Consider the following 20,389-nt stretch of genomic DNA (forward strand, 5'->3'; position numbering starts at 1 on the left):
CAACTTGCAACTGCGTTTTCTAGCATGCTTAATTTTTTTTCTTTTTAACACTTAACTGTACTAAATACGGTTTAGAAGAAGATTTACCAACAACAGTTCACTGAAACTGGGCCCGTAACCTGTTCAGTTTCATAAATAAATATGCACCTCTTACAGTACAACAACAAGGTTTTAGAAAGTCTAAATCTACACAGGCAGCAATTTTCAAATTCTTAGACTTAAAATTCTTAGACTTAAAATCCCTTGATCAACATAAATTAGCTGCAGGTATTTTTCTAGATGTATCAAAAGCCTTCGACGTCCTGGACCATAACATTCTGCTCGAAAAATTAGGAAGACAAGGAGTAAGAGGTGTAGCACATAGCTGGTTGTGTTCATACCTTAAAAAAACCACAGGCAGGAAGTATCACTTCAGTGTGAATTCAACAAAATAAATAAAACAAGAAACAACTCCTTTCTTTCTGGGGAATTGCCAATAAAATATGGTGTACCGAAGGGCTCAATCTTAGGTCCACTATTCTTCTTGATTTATGTGGACGACTTAGTTGAATATATGAGTCCCACAAAAACTATCCAGCATATTGCTCACTGGATCCAGTCCAGAAACTTTGCGGTCCACAGCAGAAAGTTCTATGAAAAGACTTTCTGAGTGGTTCACAAAAAACAAACTCATTATAAATGCTGAAAAAACTGTGTGTGTCGATTTTCATTTAATTCCGCCAACTAATCAAATGTCTATTCAAGCCCAATTAAAAAAAGATCCCCTAGAAAATGTGTCACAAAATTCTTGGGTCTTTGGGTTCAGCAAGACTTAAAGTGGGACACACATATAAATAAAAAAACTATCATCTGTGTGCTATGGCCTAAGAATTTTAAAAGCTACAACAATCAAAACAACAGTACTGCAGGCATACTATGCACAGTTCCACTCAGTAATCCGAAATGGGATCATTTTTTGGGGATACTAAACTCACAGTGTAAAGGTTTTTAGAATGCAAAAAAGGGCTTTAAGAATAATTCGTGGCCTTAAAAAGTTGGAGTCCTGTAAATCCCATTTTATTGAGCTTAGTGTTCTAAATGTTCCAAGTTTATTCATTTATGAAACTATCTTGTTCACTAGGGACTACCTCCTGAAAACAGGCAATCTGCTACTGAACAAACATGTACATAACTATAGTACCAGAAGGGAATCAAATATACATCAAAAATATCGCAGAACAACCACCTATCAGAGGAGCATAATTAACATTGGTGTAATACTACACAATAAGATACCAGAGGAAATAAAAAATACTACTCATCCAATATTTAAAGCTAAACTAAAGGCATTTCTAATAAAGCACTATTTCTATTCTGTCAGAAAATTTCTGAATAAGTAACAAAATTAATTGTAGTAGGTACCTAATTTTAATTGCTACTACCATGTATTATTGTAACTTATCTTTGACCTGTCCAATATCAATTGTACAATTTGCGCTATATGATAAAACTGGACCAATAAAAAATCAAATCAAATCAAATCAAATAAGCTGAAAAGTTTCCAGACTAACAGTAGTTGCAGTCTGTAGTTTTACACTGAATATTTACTCTCAATCGTACATATACCAGAGAAAACTGAAAATTATACAGGGAGATCCTTTTCTTATTAGTAACTGCTATTGACCTTCCTCATTAAACAATCAAATACAAATATATTTATGACAGTAACAATTATGAGGTAACTTCTTCATGTGCAGTAACACTTTTCTACAGAAGAAAAAGATGTACATTTATTGTTCACAATTATTTTAGTGCTACAATTTTGTTCATGTGTTTTATAGTATTGATAATTTAATTTTTTAATGGTGTGTGTTGTACCATGAAGCAGAATAGGATTTAAAGACTTACATGTTCAGTTACAAGGGTGTGGTTGAAAGAAAGAAAAATACACCATTGATAAGTTCTGATAGTTCTCTTGTCATGTGAATATTCCTACAATGTGGTACTGAATTCTTTAAAAAATACATATTTTTATACTGTGATTCTGTTGGTAAAATTTGTTAGTATGTTATTTATTACAGACTAATATCCTTAACATTTATTTGCTGCAAAATTTTTGAACACGTTCTAAGTCTGAAAACAATAAATTTCTTTAAAATAGAACAGCTTATAATCACAAATCAGTACAAATTTAGAAAGCATCACTCAAGGCAAACTCAGCTAGGCTTTTTCTTCACATGATACCCTACAAACCATGGGTGGAGGACATCAGGCAGTTTCCATATTCCTAGCTTCCCAGAAATTGTCCACTGCACACTTTTGACAAGGGACATGTATGTGGCTTGAAGACTTCTTAGATAATAGATGCCAGAGTGTTGTCATTGACAGTGGGTGTTCATCAGAGACAAGGCAATTACCAGGAGTGCCACAGGGAAGTGTGATAGGACCACTGTTATTCTATACTCAAATAAATGATCTGACAGACAGGCTGCACAGCAATTTATTGCCGTTAGCTGATTACGTTTTGGTCTATGGGAAAGTGCTGTCTTTGAGTGACTGTAGGAGGAGACAACGTGACCTGGACTGAATTTCTACCTGGTGTGATGAATTGCAGCTTGCTCTAAATGCAGAAAAATGTAGGTTAATAGAGGTGACTAGGAAAAGCAATACTGTAACATTCAAATACAGCATTAGTTGTGTGCTACTTGACATAATCACATCAATAAAATATCAAGGCATAACACTGCAAAGTGATATGAAATGGAATGAGCATACCAGGTTGGTGTATGGAAGGCAAATGCTCAACTTCGTTTTATTGGAAAAATTTTGGGAAAGTGTAGCTCACCTATAAAGGAGACAGCATATAGACTCCTAGTGTCACCCATTCTTTTGTACTGCTCAACTGTTTTGGATCACCACCAGGTCAGAATAAAGGAGGACATTAAAGTAATTCAGAGGCCTGCTGCTAGATTTACTACCAGTAATTTCGATCAGCACACAAGTATTACAGAGAACTCAAACGAGAATCCCTGGATGGAAGTCGATCCTCTTTTCACAAAGCAGTGTTGTGGAAATTTAGAGAGCCAGCATTTGAGGCTGACTCTAGATCAGTTCTACTGCCATCAATGTACATTTTGCACCAGGACCACAAAGATAAGATGCAAGAAACTGGGGCTTTTACAGAGGCTCTTTTTCTGTCACTTTATTTGCAAATGGAACAGGAAAGGAAATGACTTGTAGTAGAACATGGTACCTTCTGCTGTGCGCTGTACATGGACTTGCAGAGTGTGTGAGTGCAGTTGTAGAATCATCGGCCTCATAATGGAGGGAGGCCTGGTGGGTAAAAATTGAAGGTGCATAATAGGCTGGACTAAGCAAGCAGTTCAAATGGATGAAGGTTATAGTCATTAGGTGAATATCAAGAGGCTTCTGAAGGTTTTGCTATTGTGGCGAGCTGCATCAAAGCAGTCATCAGACTGAAGACAGCAACAAACAAACAATCAAAGTGCCAACAGATTTATATGTGGATTAGGTATTTATGGGCGAGGTAAAAACTGACAAGCAGATAGCATTCTTACAAAATAGTTACTATATGCGAAGTTACAAGTGATGGAAAAAATCAGTGACACAATATAAAATATATGAAGGGAATATGAAAGTATTTGTGAGTTTAATGGTATTATATCTTAACAATATTTCAACATGTAAACTGATTATGTACAAAGTCTTTGGTGTTATTCTAGTTCTTCTGTTTCTTTTGGGACAAATGGATGTTTCATCAAAACTCTAGTGTGATTTATTTTCATGTTTTCAATTAATAAAATACCAATTTTACAGGGCTATTCAAAAACAAGGAAGAGATTTCAAACATTTATTGCCTCCAAACTACTAAAGATAGAAACATGAATCCAATGTTTGTGGTAAGAGATAATTTCAAATTTTTATGTATTCAATATGAGTACCATGTGTTACACAACAAATATCAAAACAGGGCCCATTACTTGCCACACACAAAGCAGCTGGTCTCTTGTTATCAAATTCAAAGCTTCAACAATGCGATGTCACAGACTTTCAAGAGTGTCAGACATAGGGGGGATAAAAATGTGCTCTTTTACATTACCTCAGACATATAAGTCACAAGAAGTCAAATCTGGAGACCTGGGAGGTCACTGGTGATGAAGTTCATCTTCTGCTCCTCCCCTTCCAGTCCAACACCTGGAATGGTGACCTTCAGGTAACATTGGATGTACTTAGAGAAATGTGCCAGGGTACCATCTTGCTTGAAGCTGAAGTCATTTGAATCACCTTCATGTTGAGGAAATAAACAGTTTTGAAGCAAGTCTAGTTCTAGAATTCAAAAATTAAACTGTTGTCTGTCCACAAATGTTGGCATTGTGGTGCTACCTTTTGTAATTTGGAAGATATAAATGTCTGAAATCTGTTTCTTGATTTTGAATAGACCCCTATTTTCATCAGAGGATGATGATTTGATACCCATGGTTGTTCCCACTGCCAATTAGCACTTCACATAGAAGTTACCTGGCAATACTGATGAATCGTATTCTTTATCCACTGTCACATGTAGCTGCTAGTATGTATTCACATTTTAGGAGCTCTGTTTTATTCTTGACATTATTCCAAAAATGAAATAATGTCTCCAGTCTCTGTAATAGTGCCCATGAAACATGTCTTGGAACAGCATGTATTTTAAGATACATGTGTATTAATGTGATAAAATTAACAACATTCAAATACTTAATACTACTATAGCTATGGGGCTTTCACCCCACAATAAGTATGCTTAGTACTGTACTGTACTGTACTTAATACCACTGTAACCGTGACGTTGCATATGCACATTGCCTAATGCAAGGGCATTAGAGCAGTGAGATGATTTGCCAGTAGAAACCTGACACAGCTTCTCACCATCATCAACAGCAGCGAAACAAACAAACAAACAAACACACACACACACACACACACATGCCCAGGTTGATCAGAAAATTTATTCTCATGTATTATCTTTAATGCCATACTCTTTTTTTGTGAAAAACAAAGCCATAAGATGGGATGGAGAGCCATAAAGAAATAATATTGTCTTGTCCTGAGAGGGAGTAAGGATTACATGTTTGACTGACGAGGGCTTACCTTGATCGACGCAACTGAAGAGCGGCTTTCATGCAGGCAGTTGCAGGACTCAAACCTGTAAGGAACCTACAACCTAAAAGGGTGCTCCAAGACAGAACTCAATGTTATTCTCAAGGAAACTTAGGGCCAATGAAAGTCAGACCCATACTGATGAGGCTTGAGTAAATGATTGCACAAATGCTTCTGCTGTCTTTCCAAGGCAGCTCTTAGATACAAAGTATACTTAATGTGATATTTCATCTCTTAATATTGGATTCTGTGACACCTCCCATCTCGTTGGTAAAATATTATAGACACTGACCTCATAGACAGGAAAATTCTTCTTGTCATCTCATCAGTATTGCCAGTGGATTATTATTTCTGTTTATTTACATTCATTTTGCATTTTCATGTGATTACAACTCAAAAAGTGAAGGCAGGCATCTTTTTTCACTGTCATCACAATTACATAACATAACACTCATTTTACATTTTTACCTCTGACCACATCTCACAAAATTATGACTGCTATCATTCTTTATTTTCAACAGAGTTATACATATTTTCACAAAACATGTCAATATTTTACCACTACATTGTATCACTTTGGGCATAACTGTGGGAAATCTGGTTTTGAAGAAAGGAATTCAGTGTCCTTAGTTCTCCTTGGTAGAGGACTAGTAGCCCTCCACATTATTTGACTGGCTGTAGGGGAAAGCTTCATTGACCTCTCACCATAGTCTACATCAGTTTGACGAACTGGGGTATATCTCACGGTGAGCTAGGGAATTTCTCACAAGTGCGCTGGGAGCACAGTCATTCACAACATTATTTGTCATACAAATTCTGACCGAACAGTCTATACTTGCTAATAGACACATCTTTTAACCACTATTTCGACACCATTTACAATAAATTTATAGGCAACACAATATTATTAATACACATAAAATAGTGGATCCTAAGCCACAGGGGATACTCAGGATCCACTTGCCTATACACTATCCTTTGAAGGCTTCATTTGTTGATAATTTCCTCTTGTAGTTCATCAGTCTTATGCCCAGCAAATTTAGAGTTGGCCAACTGGTGAACTATGTCCTAAAGGTAGCGTTACAGGTATTCCTGAGTGTTTCTGCTTCTCATCTTCTATAATACAATGCGCTACTTACATCATATTTGAGTTTGGACTCAGTTCCCCTGCTTGCAGAAAAATGTTAACGAATTAAGGATGATCCAACGTGTTTGGAGGTACATAAATTATTGTTTCACTTTATCACCCAAACATGGGTCACGGCTGTTGTAGCATCCTCAGTGGGTTTCTTATTATTTTCCCGGAAATACATACATACAAGTTATTGGAAGGTTATGCAATGTGATGCATTACATTATGTTGTCATTTAAATTATATCTGCACTTTAGCCTTTGTTTTACACTGTGTTTGTCCTGTGGCTGCATACCAAAATAAGCCACAAGTCTAAATCAGGACACCTGACATCTGCATACATGAAGGATGTTAGAAAATCATCTGCATTTATTTTATTACCCTATCTTTAATTTGTATATTTTGGTAAAATTCATGGCATATGTTCATTTCTGTTCTTACCTTTTCCTATTTCTTAGCTGTGACAAGTGTGGTTTATATACAAAAATGCGCTTTTGTGTAGTTGATCTACAACGATTTTGTGAAGCTTTGGTAAGGCGAACTATTTCGTGTGGTTTATATTTTCATGGATTCTGTTTTGCATTTCGATAGTATTTACTCATGTTTTCTCCTGTTCGTTTGCAAATACAATGTCCTCTTACTTTGCTGTGGCTAGAACACACCCATTTCACTGCACAATGTTACATCTCTGATGTGCTTACGACTGTCGTTTTTTGTTTGTTTATTGTTTTGTTTTGCTTTGATGCCCATGAACTTTGAAATGTCGTCTGTGTGTGTGTTTTGACCGATAATTCATTTAGATTGTTGAATAGTCTTTTGTTACATAGTACTGTTTGGTTATTGATACCTTTTTGTGGATAACGGAAGCGTCCGATTTCACCCAATATGACGGAAACGACCATTCACAGCAACACCCATAACGCTCTTATGACTTCATCATGTAAACATGACAACAAACACGAAAAGAGATCGAAAAACTGCCTTCCCAAGTTCCACTGCACACAAAACCCATTGGAATCGATCACTTCCCTTGACCTATATAGGTCAACAGAAACAATCGATACCACACTATAAATCTCAAAACTTTCACCACCACCAAGCTTAATCCTACCACCAAAAACCACCTAGAAAATCGAAATTGGAATTGAACACTTCCCTTGACCCATATAGGTCAACAGCAACTAACAATACTAAACCAGTCCTAGCCATAGTGGTGCCCTCTTCAATAAAATCCTCAATCAATTCCACTAATTCCCTTTTTGTCTGGCCCTCCAAAACCCTAAATACACATTCTGGAAACCCACCCCCTGATACCACAGACCCCCACATTCATAAACCAACCAAAGACTTACCCCTCCCATACTCTATCTTCCCAAACTGCGACTCATCAATCTCCACAACAACACCAGGCCCACCCAACCTACCCCTGCACTTAATATATTCAGAACATGCCGCACGACAATAACAACACCAATCAAGCACCATTCTCTCACTCACATCCACCTCATGCGCACAGAAACTGTGAGAGGATTTGTAACACAAAGGATACGTCATTAACACAACTTCTCACATGCCCAACCTAGAATTCTCGAACAGTAACCTCACCTAATGAAGCGCCCTAAGTTGTCCTTATGAAATCTCCAAATATAGCTGTCCCTGGTCCAAGATTATTGAGTTTCGTAAGCCTTATTTCTTCACGACACACTGAACACTTCATGACTTCAACCAACAGGCTGAATAGTTGAAGAAATTTTATTAGAGACAACGCAGAGTCCCCCTTCATCGCTGACAACTGAGAGCTGTTGACCCTGTCAGTCATATCCATACCTAGCAAAGACATAAACAAAGCAATTTAGCAAAATTCACAAACGACAAACAGAAAAAAAACTGAAATAATGTCAACATAACAAAACCAAAATCATTTACTCACTGAAAAACATTACGCTGAAAGCACAGTCACCATCGCAGTGCAATGCTACCACGCAGATGAACCCATATGCCACATAACACACTACACATAAACACACCCCAGATAGAACCACGGACTGCAACAATACGCCACCTATAAACACACCACACACGCATACTAAACCAAACACAACACTTAACACACAGAACATAAATACACCACCAGAGAGCACCACCAATCACATCAAAACGACACCTACAAACACGCCACCCTAACAAAATAAACTCCACACCATTGTGACATCACAGACCACAAGAGCCTTATCTCATTGGTCAAAGCCTACAGGTGGAATCAAACGCTTCCTGTGTCATAGCCTTCTGGAGACAGTAATTTTCATCTTCCACCTTTTTGTGTGGCAGTCTGTCTGATTATGTTTAGTTCTTGTGTGTAGCTATCTCTGTCTATTGGAAATCTGTTTAGTCCACATAGTTAACTGAAACCATCTAACAGGCCATGACTTACAAAAGGGATAAAAATATCTTGTAAACAGAAAAGGGAAATGCATCTTATAGCTAGGAGGAGTAGTGATCCAGAAACAGTTAAACATTATAAAAACTACTGCATTGTTTTAAGAAAAGTTATTATAAGTCCAGAAGAATATGCATTATGTCTGCGATTAGTGCATCTGATAATAAAATTAAAATAATTTGGAATATTGTTAAAAGGGAAACAGGGCAACTGTAACAAAATCTCAATTTTGTTTTCAGAAATGTTTTTCAACAGGAAATGCTATATATGCTTCTACTGATCAAATATTAACTGCACTGAATAACCAATCACCACTCATTGGGATATTTTCTAATCTCTCAAAGGCTTTTCATTGTGTGATTATGAAATTCTTCTAGATAAGCTGAAGTACTGTGTTCTGAATTCATATTTAACTGGAAGAATGCAGAAGGTTGAAATTAACAGTTCAGATAGTCTCCAAAAATCAGCAGAGTCCTCTAACTGGGGAGGTATCAAGAATGGTGTCCAAAGAGTTCAGTTGTGGGTCCCTTTTTGTTCAGTGTGGGTTTTCGATACACACTGTGGCCATTCTTCTCCTCTTCTGTGGTGAACTTGATATTTGGGTGGCACAAGTTAAGATGTTCCAGAAACTCATTGAGCCTGTCCTTCCCATGAGGCAAGTATAGTAATCACACCCAAAAAACAAGAATCAGCTGAGGTAATTGTAAATAATGTCTTTCAGAAAATTACTAAGTGATTGTCTGCAAATGGACTATCACTAAATTTTGAGAAAACACAGTACATATATCTTGGGTTATCTGATGTTCTGCCAGATACCAGCATCATACATGCTGATATTTCAGTAACGTAGCTCGTTACCTTCATGAGGTGTGACCTGACACTACTGTCTGAGTGGACCTGGTCCAGTATTTATACCTGTGGCCTTCCCCCTTCACCAGGCACTCCCTCCGCAGTCTGGAGCATTGTCATTCCCTTTTCTGTCTGCTGCAGTCCTGGGTGTTATCTTTAAGGTCCACGCCCACCAGACACGTTCCTGGGTGTTCCATCTTCGGTCTGGTGTGTTAGGAATTCCGTCTGTGGTAACAGTCATTCCCCCTGTGGTCCTCTCCCGCTCACTGTGATCTGCTGTAGCGTTGCCAATCCATTTTCGGTCTACTGTGGTTCTAGATGTTCCCTCTGAAGTCCGTGCCCATCAGACCCAATGCTGGGTGTGCCATCTTTGGTCTAGTGTACCTGGAACTCTGTATGGGGATCGTTCTCCATGTCAATGCCTTCAGTTCTTCTATTTGTGGAGAGCTGCAGCTGTCACCATTGCTTCTTCAACAATTCCAGACCAGGATCCCAGGCTCTAATTAGCTGGTACCCTGTGTCAGGGTTCATGAGATTATCAGTAACATTTATCTCTATTAACTCCCTTACAACACTGTCCCAAAATCTGGGCGTCTGTGCTAGAAACTTGGTTTCTTCATACTTTATGGCATGATCTAGGTCTAGACAGTGTTCAGCAATGGTTGATTTTGTTGCCTGTCTTAATCGCGTGTGCCTCTGATGTTCCTTGCACCTGGTATCTACTGTTCTGGTTGTCTGGCCAATGTAGGACAAGTCGCATTGGCAAGGTATATTATAAATCCCCGTTTTCCTTAAACCCAGGTCGTATTTAACATTTCTCATCAGTCCCCCAATCTTGCTGGATGGACAGAAAACACACTTGATATTGTGTTTATGGAGGTTCCTACTAATTCTGGCAGAAGTAGAACCAGCTTAGGGCAAAAATGCCACCTTCTTTGCTTCATCTTGCTCTGCTTCTGGAACTTGTGTGTAGTGGCTGGTAGGAGTGCCATCTTAATTTGTTTTGGTGTATATCCATTTTTGCAGAACACTGTTTTGAGATGCTCTATTTCTGTCAGTAGACTTTCTTGGTCTGATAGGCCACGTGCTCTGTGGGCCAATGTCTTAAGAACACCATTCTTCTGTGCTGGATAGTGACAGCTGCTGGCCTGCAGATATAAATCAGTGTGTGTCAGTTTTCGATACACACTGTGGCCATTCTTCTCCTGTTCTGTGGTGAACTTGATATTTGGGTGGCACAAGTTAAGATGTTCCAGAAACTCATTGAGCCTGTCCTTCCCATGAGGCCAGATCTTGAAGGTGTCATCCACATACCTGAAGAACCATATGGGTTTATATCTGGCTGTCTCTAATGCCCTCACCTCAAATCTCTCCATGAACATGTTGGAAACCACAGGAGACAGTGGGCTACCCATAGCTACACCTCCATTTTGCTCATAATATTGGTTCCTGTACAAGAAATACTTGGATGTCAGTGTGTGCCTGAACAGGTGCAGCAGAGCACCTCAAATTTTTCTGCAATCAGTTCTAGTGAGTCTCTCAGTGGGACCCTAGTGAACAGTGATACCACATCTAAACTAACCATGATGTCCAAATCTGTGATGCTTAGTTGCTTGAGGCGTTGCAGGAAGTCTTCTGAGTTTCAGATGTGGTGAATACATTTCCCCACATATGGAGAAAGCAGATTTTTCAAATACCTGGCTGTTGTATACGTAGGTGCCCCAATATTACTGACAATTGGGTGTAGAAGCACGCTCTCCTTGTGTGTTTTAGGCAGACCATACAGTCTGGGTGGCACTGGTGCTTTTGCCCAAAGTTGTTTGATGATCTTCTCAGGCATCCCTGTCTCCTTCCGGAGAGCCCTGGTCTTCTTGTCCACCTTGTCAGTGAGGTCACACTCCAAAGTTCCATATGCTGGGTCCTCCAGAAGTTGACGTACATTCTCATCATAATCCACCCACAATAAAATTACTGTAGAGTTCTCTTTGTCTGTTGGAAGTACTACAATACCATTCTCTTCCCAGAGCTTCGTCAGTGCAAGCCTCTCTTCAGATGTGATATTCGATTTTAGAGGCCTGGCGTTGGTGAGCGCCCTCCATGTCTCTTGGTAGACTTCCTCTGCCACATTGGGTGGGAGTGGGGCTGCAACTTGCTCCACTGCACTGACGAAACCTGAAATGGGCATATTTCTGGGGGTCACTGCAAAGTTGACACCCTTGCTGAGTACCTTTATGGTTATATCATCAAACTGTGTGCCACTTAGATTCATCACAGTAAGAGTCTCATCCATCTGCTGCACTTTCTTACTCATGTGGTCAAACTTTGCAGATTGGCAAGATGAGGCATTTCTTCTGGCACGCTCCGCCAAAGACCAGGAGGCATGGTCTACCCAGTCCCAGTCTTCCTCTGTTAAGGAGGCTGCCATGTACAGATGAAGGTGTAACAGCTCCCTGGCTACCACATCTAATCTGTGGCGCAAATCTCGAATCCTTTCTCTCACCAGTGCCATGCTAGCTCTGTGTTGTATCTTGTCCATCACCCTGGAGTTGATGTGATGTCTTATTCTGGCAAATACTGGTACCACTTCTTCATCTCAACATCTCAGCAAAAACTGAGAGAACTCAGCATCCTCCCTTTCCTCTGTCAAAGCTTGTCCAGCTTCTTGATATTCTGGTACATCTCCTCCCTGTAAAGTCTCTTGATGTAATTCTTCAGCCTTTCCTGGCAATCTAATGACATCTTGTGTTATTGGGTGTTCTGCCGGATATCAGCCTCATACTTGCACGATATTTTGGTAATGTAGCTTGTCACCTTCATCAGGTGCGACCTGAGACAACTACTCGGGTGTCTCCCATAAGGGGAGGGTGGACCTTACTAGAGCTTGCTGACTGCTCTTATTCAGCCAATGGGGTACAATACATATTTTGTTTCTTTATTCCATTTGCTTGCATATGTGCTAAGCATAATCGATTTGACAATATAGAGGTCTTACATTATTTTTATTTTAACATTTAACAGATATTCATAAAAAGGATAGAGAAAAACATAAAAAGATAGAGAAAAACATAAAAAGATAGAGCAAAACCATAAAACTTAAATTTAGATTTAAATGGACATGATTCTAAAAGGATTTAGTATTTTGTTATCTATTACTACCATGTTATTATTGCCGATTAGTTGTACATGGGTGTTTCTATTATAGCAAATAATCTCATTTTGGTTATATGGTGGAATGGAGTACAGAGGGATCTGGCGACTTAGCATAGATTACAAGAGATACATGATAAAGATTTTAACATTTGGCAGAGTTTCATTTTGTGTTTAATGGATTTTCATAAGAAGGATAAGGAAAAGCAAAGATTTGGATCTACAGGGAATTACATCTAAAAGGGTTTAGTACTGTTACATATTATTACTATGTTGTTTTGCTGACCAGTTTGTACATATTGGTTTCTGTTATGGAAGAATCTCATATGGGTTGCACGGTGATAGGGGGTACAGAGGGATGTATTGACTTAACTGTAGATTATAGGAGTTAATGCAAATACAGGGAGGATATAATGGGAAGTCAGGGTGCAGGTTGTGCTTGTGCCTGGTGTCGAGATGGGGGGAAGTGTGGGCATTGTTTATGAGTGGGATCATAGTGGGAGCAAGGTCTGGGAAGTGGGAAGACGTGTTTTGCGCCACTGTATGCGCTGGGTGAATTTATTTGAATTTTGGGAGTCTCTTTTCCAGGATTGGAGAGGTCAATAAGCCCTGCATGTCTGTTTGTTTAGTCAGTATGTATCCACCATAGTTGGCGCGTAATTTGATCAGTCGAGTTTGTAACAGTTCTATGTTTGTGATTTTGTACACGTCAGAGTCTGGGGGGGGAAGGGGGGGGGGGGGGGGAGCCATCCGGTGATACTACAGAGTCATCGTCTTTCTGTTCTGTAGAGTCTTTCAGCCTGGCTCTTCGCCAGACCGGCCAGGGGTGCGGCTGCATATTCCAGGACCGGTCTGACGAAGGCCTTGTAAGTATGCAGGGCCGTCTCCAGGCAGCAGCCGTCATATAAGTTGTATAAGTCCTTGTCTTTTCCTGTTGTATAAGTCCTTGTCTTTTCCTTGTACTGTCAAGGAGGTAGGTGATGTGTGTCTGCCAGTTTAGATACTTGTCTAGGAACACGCCTAGGTACTTAGCAGAGTCTGTGAGTGTCAGTGGCATGTTCCATAGGGTCAGTTGTAAGTCTAAAGTATTTTGGTTTTTGTTCCTGGTCTGATGTCTGTGCTGAAAAAATATGGTTTGTGTTTTGTTCGGGTTAGGTCATATTCGCCACTTTGTCATCCAGGTCTGTAGTTTATGGAGATAGGCTGTCATGTTTTGTTGTATAGTCCTGGTGTTTGGTGCAGTGCACCAGTATGTGGTGTCGTCCACATACAGTGCAACTCTCTGATCTGGTGTCATGGTAGGGATGTCTGCAGTGTACAGCGCGTACTGGGTTGGTGATAGGAGGCCTCCTTGTGGGACACCCGCCTGGGCTGCGAATGGCTCTGAGTGTTGATCTCCTACGCAAATCTTGCAGTTTTGTTGAATTTTGTCTAAGTATATTTTATAGATTCGATTTTTTAAATTATAGTTTATTGGTAATGAAAGTGTTTTATGAAATATTATTTTAAATTTTTTAAAGTAGATTTTATTTATTGTACCTTTTGTATCAGGGTTTATCAAAATTTTAGTATTCATTTTACTTGTCTCAATTTGGGTTGATTTATAAATAATTTATAGTTAATGTATCATAATTATTATTAAATTATTTATAGAAATGAGATGTTAATCGTTTCCTAAGATATCTAGTTCCTTAAGAAAAAATTTAATTTTTCAAACTTAATTGTTTTTATTTAATTTTTTAAGTATAAATATTAACTTGTTTATCCTTTAAGGGATAAGCTTTCAAGTTAACAACCTATAATTTGTTTTATAAAAATATAATAGTAAGGTTTAAACTAGCTATCTTTAAGATTACGTTTTAGTTCATTATTTCTTATTTTGATTTTATAAGTATTTTAGGTTTTTTATTAAGATTATTAATTTAATTTTATAATTTTTGTAATAATGATAGAATTAGTATATTTATTTGTATAAAATTTTTACCTTGTAAACTTATTATAAGGAACTAGGCAAAATTGATTTCCGCCTGTTTATCAAAAACATGTCCTCTTGAAAATACTTTGAGGTCTGGCCTGCTCAGTGAGCGGATTTTTAAAGAGCCGCGGTATTTTGACCGTGCAAAGGTAGCATAATCATTAGAATCTTAATTAGTGGCTGGAATGAATGGCTTGACGAGAAATCAACTGTCTCTTAATAAATTTTTGAATTTAACTTTTGAGTCAAAAGGCTTAAATTCCTCTTTAGGACGAGAAGACCCTATAGAGCTTAACATTTTACTTTTATACAGTTTTTTGTTTGTCTTTCTATATTTAATGATGATGTTTTGTTGGGGTGACATGAAGAATAAATAAACTCTTCATTATTATATCATTGATTTATGTTTGTTGTTTTGATCCATAATTTATGATAATAGGATTAAGTTACCCTAGGGATAACAGCGTAATTGTTTTTGAGAGCTCATATCGACAAAGCAGATTGCGACCTCGATGTTAGATTAAGAAAAATTTTGGGTGCAGGAGCCCAGTAATTAGGACGGTTCGACCTTTAAATTCTTACATGATCTGAGTTCAGACCGGCGTGAGCCAGGTCGGTTTCTATCCTAAGATTATTAATCCATATTAGTACGAAAGGACCATATGGTTGAAATATTTTTCATTATATTGATTAATATTAATTAAGTTACTATTTTGACAGATTAATGTGTTGAATTTAGAATTCATTTATTTAGATTTTTTCTACAAATAGTATTGATACTTTATGATTTATTTATGTTTATTTTAAATTTTCTTTTATTAGTTATTTGTGTTTTAATTAGTGTTACTTTTCTAACTTTATTAGAGCGTAAGGTTTTATGTTATATTCAGATTCGCAAGGGTCCAAATAAGGTAGGATTTGTAGGAACCCCATAACCCTTTAATGATGCTATTAAGTTGATTTGTAAGGAGCAGCCTATTCCTATTATATCTAATTATTTACTTTATTATTTTTCTCCTGTTTTTAATTTAATAATTTCTTTGGCTGTTTGAGTAATTTTCCCTTACGTAACTTATATATGTTCTTTTCCTTATGGGTTTTTGTTTTTTTATGTTGCACTAGATTAAGTGTTTATACCATTATGATTGCTTGTTGATCTTCTAATTCAAATTTTTCTTTATTGGGTTCTCTTCGTTCTGTTGCTCAAACAATTTCATATGAAGTTAGTATAGCTTTAATTTTATTATCTTTAATTATTTTAATTGGTAGTTTTAACATGTTTGATTTTATAAATTATCAGCTTTATTGTTGATTTGTTATTATTTCTTTTCCTTTAGCTTTAGCATGCTTTGCTTCTTGTTTAGCCGAAACTAACCGTACTCCTTTTGACTTTGCCGAAGGTGAGTCTGAGCTAGTTTCAGGTTTTAATATTGAATATGGTGCAGGTGGTTTTACTTTAATTTTTTTGGCTGAGTATACTAGAATTGTTTTTATAAGAATATTATTAGCTTTAATTATTTTAGGTGGTGATTTTTATTCTTTTATATTTTTTATTCAGCTTGCTATTATATCCTTTCGCTTTATTTGAGTTTGTGGTACATTACCACGTTTCCGTTATGATAAGTTAATATACTTAGTTTGAAAAAGTTTTTTTACCTTTATCTTTAAATTTTTTTATTTTCTTTTTTGGTTTAAAGATTTTATTTATCTCATTTATTTAGTGAATTTTTTAAAGAAAAGTTAATAGAAGAGTTAAACTTCTAGTTTTATGTTTTCAAAACATATGGTTTTCCTAAGCTAATGAACTTATTATTCCTTAATTGGCTTATCTCATGCGTTTGCAACATGGACATTAATTAAGAAGTATGTAAAGTAAATAATTGTTAAGATTTGCCCTGTTATAATGTAGGGTTCTTCAACAGGTCATTTACCAATTCATGTTAATAAGCATACAACTACTACTATGATTCAGAATAAAATCTGATTAATAGGATGGAATTGGATACCTCGGAACAGTGTTTTATTATAAAATGTTAAAATTATTAAGATTCTAATTGATAAGAATAATGCAATAACACCTCCTAACTTATTAGGAATTGATCGTAGAATTGCATATGCAAATGAGAAATATCATTCTGGTTGAATATGAACCGGTGTTACTAATGGATTAGCAGGTACAAAATGATCTGGATCTCCTAGGAGGTAAGGATTAATTAAGCATAATATAATTAATAATGATGTTATTAATACGAATGTAATAGAATCCTTGAAAGTAAGGTATGGGTGAAATGGGATTTTTTCAATATCTCCGTTTAGTCCTAAGGGGTTATTAGACCCTGTTTGGTGAAGAAAGAATAAGTGAATTGCAGCTATAGCTGCAATAATAAATGGTAATACAAAATGGAATGTGAAAAATCGATTTAATGTTGCGTTATAAACGGCAAATCCCCCTCATACCCATTGAACTAAAAGTGTTCCAAAATGTGGAATTGCTGATAATAAATTAGTAATTACTGTTGCACCTCAAAATGATATTTGACCTCAAGGTAAAACATATCATATAAGTGCAGTTGCTATAACTAAGAATAGAATTAATGTACCAATTATTCAGGTGTGTATGTATATATAAGATCCATAATAAATTCTTCGTCCTACATGCAAATAAATATAAATAAAAAATATAGATGCTCCATTTGCATGTAAAGTTCGAATAATTCAACCATTATTTATGTCTCGGCAGATGTGTACTACACTACTAAATGCTATTTCAATATTTAATGTACACTCCTGGAAATTGAAATAAGAACACTGTGAATTCATTGTCCCAGGAAGGGGAAACTTTATTGACACATTCCTGGGGTCAGATACATCACATGATCACACTGACAGAACCACAGGCTCATAGACACAGGCAACAGAGCATGCACAATGTCGGCACTAGTACAGTGTATATCCACCTTTCGCAGCAATGCAGGCTGCTATTCTCCCATGGAGACGATCGTAGAGATGCTGGATGTAGTCCTGTGGAATGGCTTGCCATGCCATTTCCACCTGGCGCTTCAGTTGGACCAGCGTTCGTGCTGGACGTGCAGACCGCGTGAGACGACGCTTCATCCAGTCCCAAACATGCTCAATGGGGGACAGATCCGGAGATCTTGCTGGTCAGGGTAGTTGACTTACACCTTCTAGAGCACGTTGGGTGGCACGGGATACATGCGGACGTGCATTGTCCTGTTGGAACAGCAAGTTCCCTTGCCAGTCTAGGAATGGTAGAACGATGGGTTCGATGACGGTTTGGATGTACCGTGCACTATTCAGTGTCCCCTCGACGATCACCAGTGGTGTACGGCCAGTGTAGGAGATCGCTCCCCACACCATGATGCCGGGTGTTGGCCCTGTGTGCCTCGGTCGTATGCAGTCCTGATTGTGGCGCTCACCTGCATGGCACCAAACACGCATACGACCATCATTGGCACCAAGGCAGAAGCGACTCTCATCGCTGAAGACGACACGTCTCCATTCGTCCCTCCATTCACGCCTGTCGCGACACCACTGGAGGCGGGCTGCACGATGTTGGGGCGTGAGCGGAAGACGGCCTAACGGTGTGCGGGACCATAGCCCAGCTTCATGGAGTCGGTTGCGAATTGTCCTCTCCGATTCCCCAGGAGCAACAGTGTCCCTAATTTGCTGGGAAGTGGCGGTGCGGTCCCCTACGGCACTGCGTAGGATCCTACGGTCTTGGCGTGCATCCGTGCGTCGCAGCGGTCCGGTCCCAGGTCGACGGGCACGTGCACCTTCCGCCGACCACTGGCGACAACATCGATGTACTGTGGAGACCTCACGCCCCACGTGTTGAGCAATTCGGCGGTATGTCCACCCGGCCTCCCGCATGCCCACTATACGCCCTCGCTCAAAGTCCATCAACTGCACATACGGTTCACGTCCACGCTGTCGCGGCATGCTACCAGTGTTAAAGACTGCGATGGAGCTCCGTATGCCACGGCAAACTGGCTGACACTGACGGCGGCGGTGCGCAAATGCTGTGCAGCTAGCGCCATTCGACGGCCAACACCGCGGTTCCTGGTGTGTCCGCTGTGCCGTGCGTGTGATCATTGCTTGTACAGCCCTGTCGCAGTGTCCGGAGCAAGTATGGTGGGTCTGACACACCGGTGTCAATGTTTTCTTTTTTCCATTTCCAGGAGTGTATTTTATAATTATAAATCTTGAGAATTATAACTCTAACAAACTTCATATGAAATTGTTTGAGCAACAGAACGAAGAGAACCTAATAAAGAATAATTTGAATTAGAAGATCAACCAGCAATCATAACGGTATAAACACCTAATCTAGTGCAACATAAAAAAAAACAAAAACCCATAAGAAAAAGAACATATATAAGTTAAGTAAGGGTTGTCTGGCTCTTGGTTCTCGTGGGCATAGTTGTCACACTACTATTTTAGGGCGCAGTTTTCGTCTGAAGAGTTTCTGGAGATACGTTTCTTCCTCTGATTTGACGATTTGGGTGTGGGCAAAGCCTCCTCATCTAACCTTCAGGTCTTTGATGGTGCTCTTCACTTCTTGTTGGATGAACTGTTTTATGAAGAAAAATACCTTCCTCTCTGTCGTATCTTCTGGAAGGTACTGTACTTCATAGGTCACAGTTCTCAGATCTTCGAGTTGAAGACGCTGGCCCCTGCTCTCAGTCGACGGGTAGTGGAGGTAGGAGGTTGGTGCTGGTTTGTGGGGGTGGGGGTCTCCCTTTGTTAGAGTCCATGCTTGTTGATTGTTGAGTCTGGTCTGTGTGTTTGTGTCATCACTTTTGGGAGTCCGACTCAGGAGCACTTAGTTGACACCGTTATACATTTCCATGCGCTGAGTCAGCCAAATCTGGCACACACGGGTTGCTGGGCGGCGCCACAGACCCTGGTATGTGATTGCCCTACTCTTGTGGGGGGAGACAGTCTCACTGCCAGAGACTCTTCAATGTAAACACTATAATCTTCCTTTTCCCACCACTTATTACAATTAGGTGGGGATGACACGACAAAACTGCTATGCGGGAGACTACGTTGCTGGTCCGGAGGCAGCGTCTGACCCTACATCGGATCAGCATGTCGTCGTCCTCAACACTCTTCCGCTCACTGCGCCGTCTGTGTGGGGAATGTGTCTTGCTGCGGCACCCGCTGCTATCTACCAGTAGACAGGTGGGATAGTGGTGAAAGGCGATGCAAGGGTAGGGAATGCTCCGCTCTCCTGGCAGCAGCTCACTTTCTGACCGCTGTCTGCTGTGACTCAGATGTCCACTGCCGATGGCTCCCGGCTCCTGTGCTCCTCGAGTGGACCTGGTCCAGTATTTATGCCAGTGGCCTTCTCCCTTCACCAGGCACTCCCTCTGCAGTCCGCTCCCGCTCGCTGCAATCTTCTGGAGCATTGCCGTTCCCTTTTCTATCCGTTGCAGTCCTGAGTGTTATCTTTAAGGTCCACACCCGCCAGACATGCTCCAGTGTGTTCCATCTTCGGTCTGGTGCATTCGGAATCCCATCTGTGGTACCAGGCATTCCCCCTGTGGTCCTCTCCCGCTCACTGTGATCTGCTGGAGTGTTGCTGATCCATTTTCGGTCCACTGCAGTTCTAGATGTTCCCTCTGCAGTCCGTGCCCATCAGACCCCATGCTGGGTGTTCCATCTTTGGTCTGGTGCGCCTGGAACTCTG

At 39.3% G+C, this 20,389-nt stretch overlaps 1 long non-coding RNA gene across 1 annotated transcript in view; it reads right to left on the reverse strand.

The window, feature by feature from the left end:
- Positions 1 to 5,584: 5,584 nt before the first annotated feature.
- LOC126412561 (uncharacterized) overlaps positions 5,585 to 20,389 on the reverse strand; it is a 570,924-nt gene continuing 556,119 nt past the window's right edge. Inside the window, exon 3 of the long non-coding RNA XR_007575310.1 lies at positions 5,585 to 5,604. This is a non-coding gene — a long non-coding RNA (uncharacterized LOC126412561). The remainder of the gene's footprint in view (positions 5,605 to 20,389) is intronic.

This window comes from Schistocerca serialis, chromosome 7, assembly GCF_023864345.2.
Source record: "Schistocerca serialis cubense isolate TAMUIC-IGC-003099 chromosome 7, iqSchSeri2.2, whole genome shotgun sequence".
Classification (NCBI taxonomy): Eukaryota; Metazoa; Arthropoda; class Insecta; order Orthoptera; family Acrididae; genus Schistocerca; species Schistocerca serialis.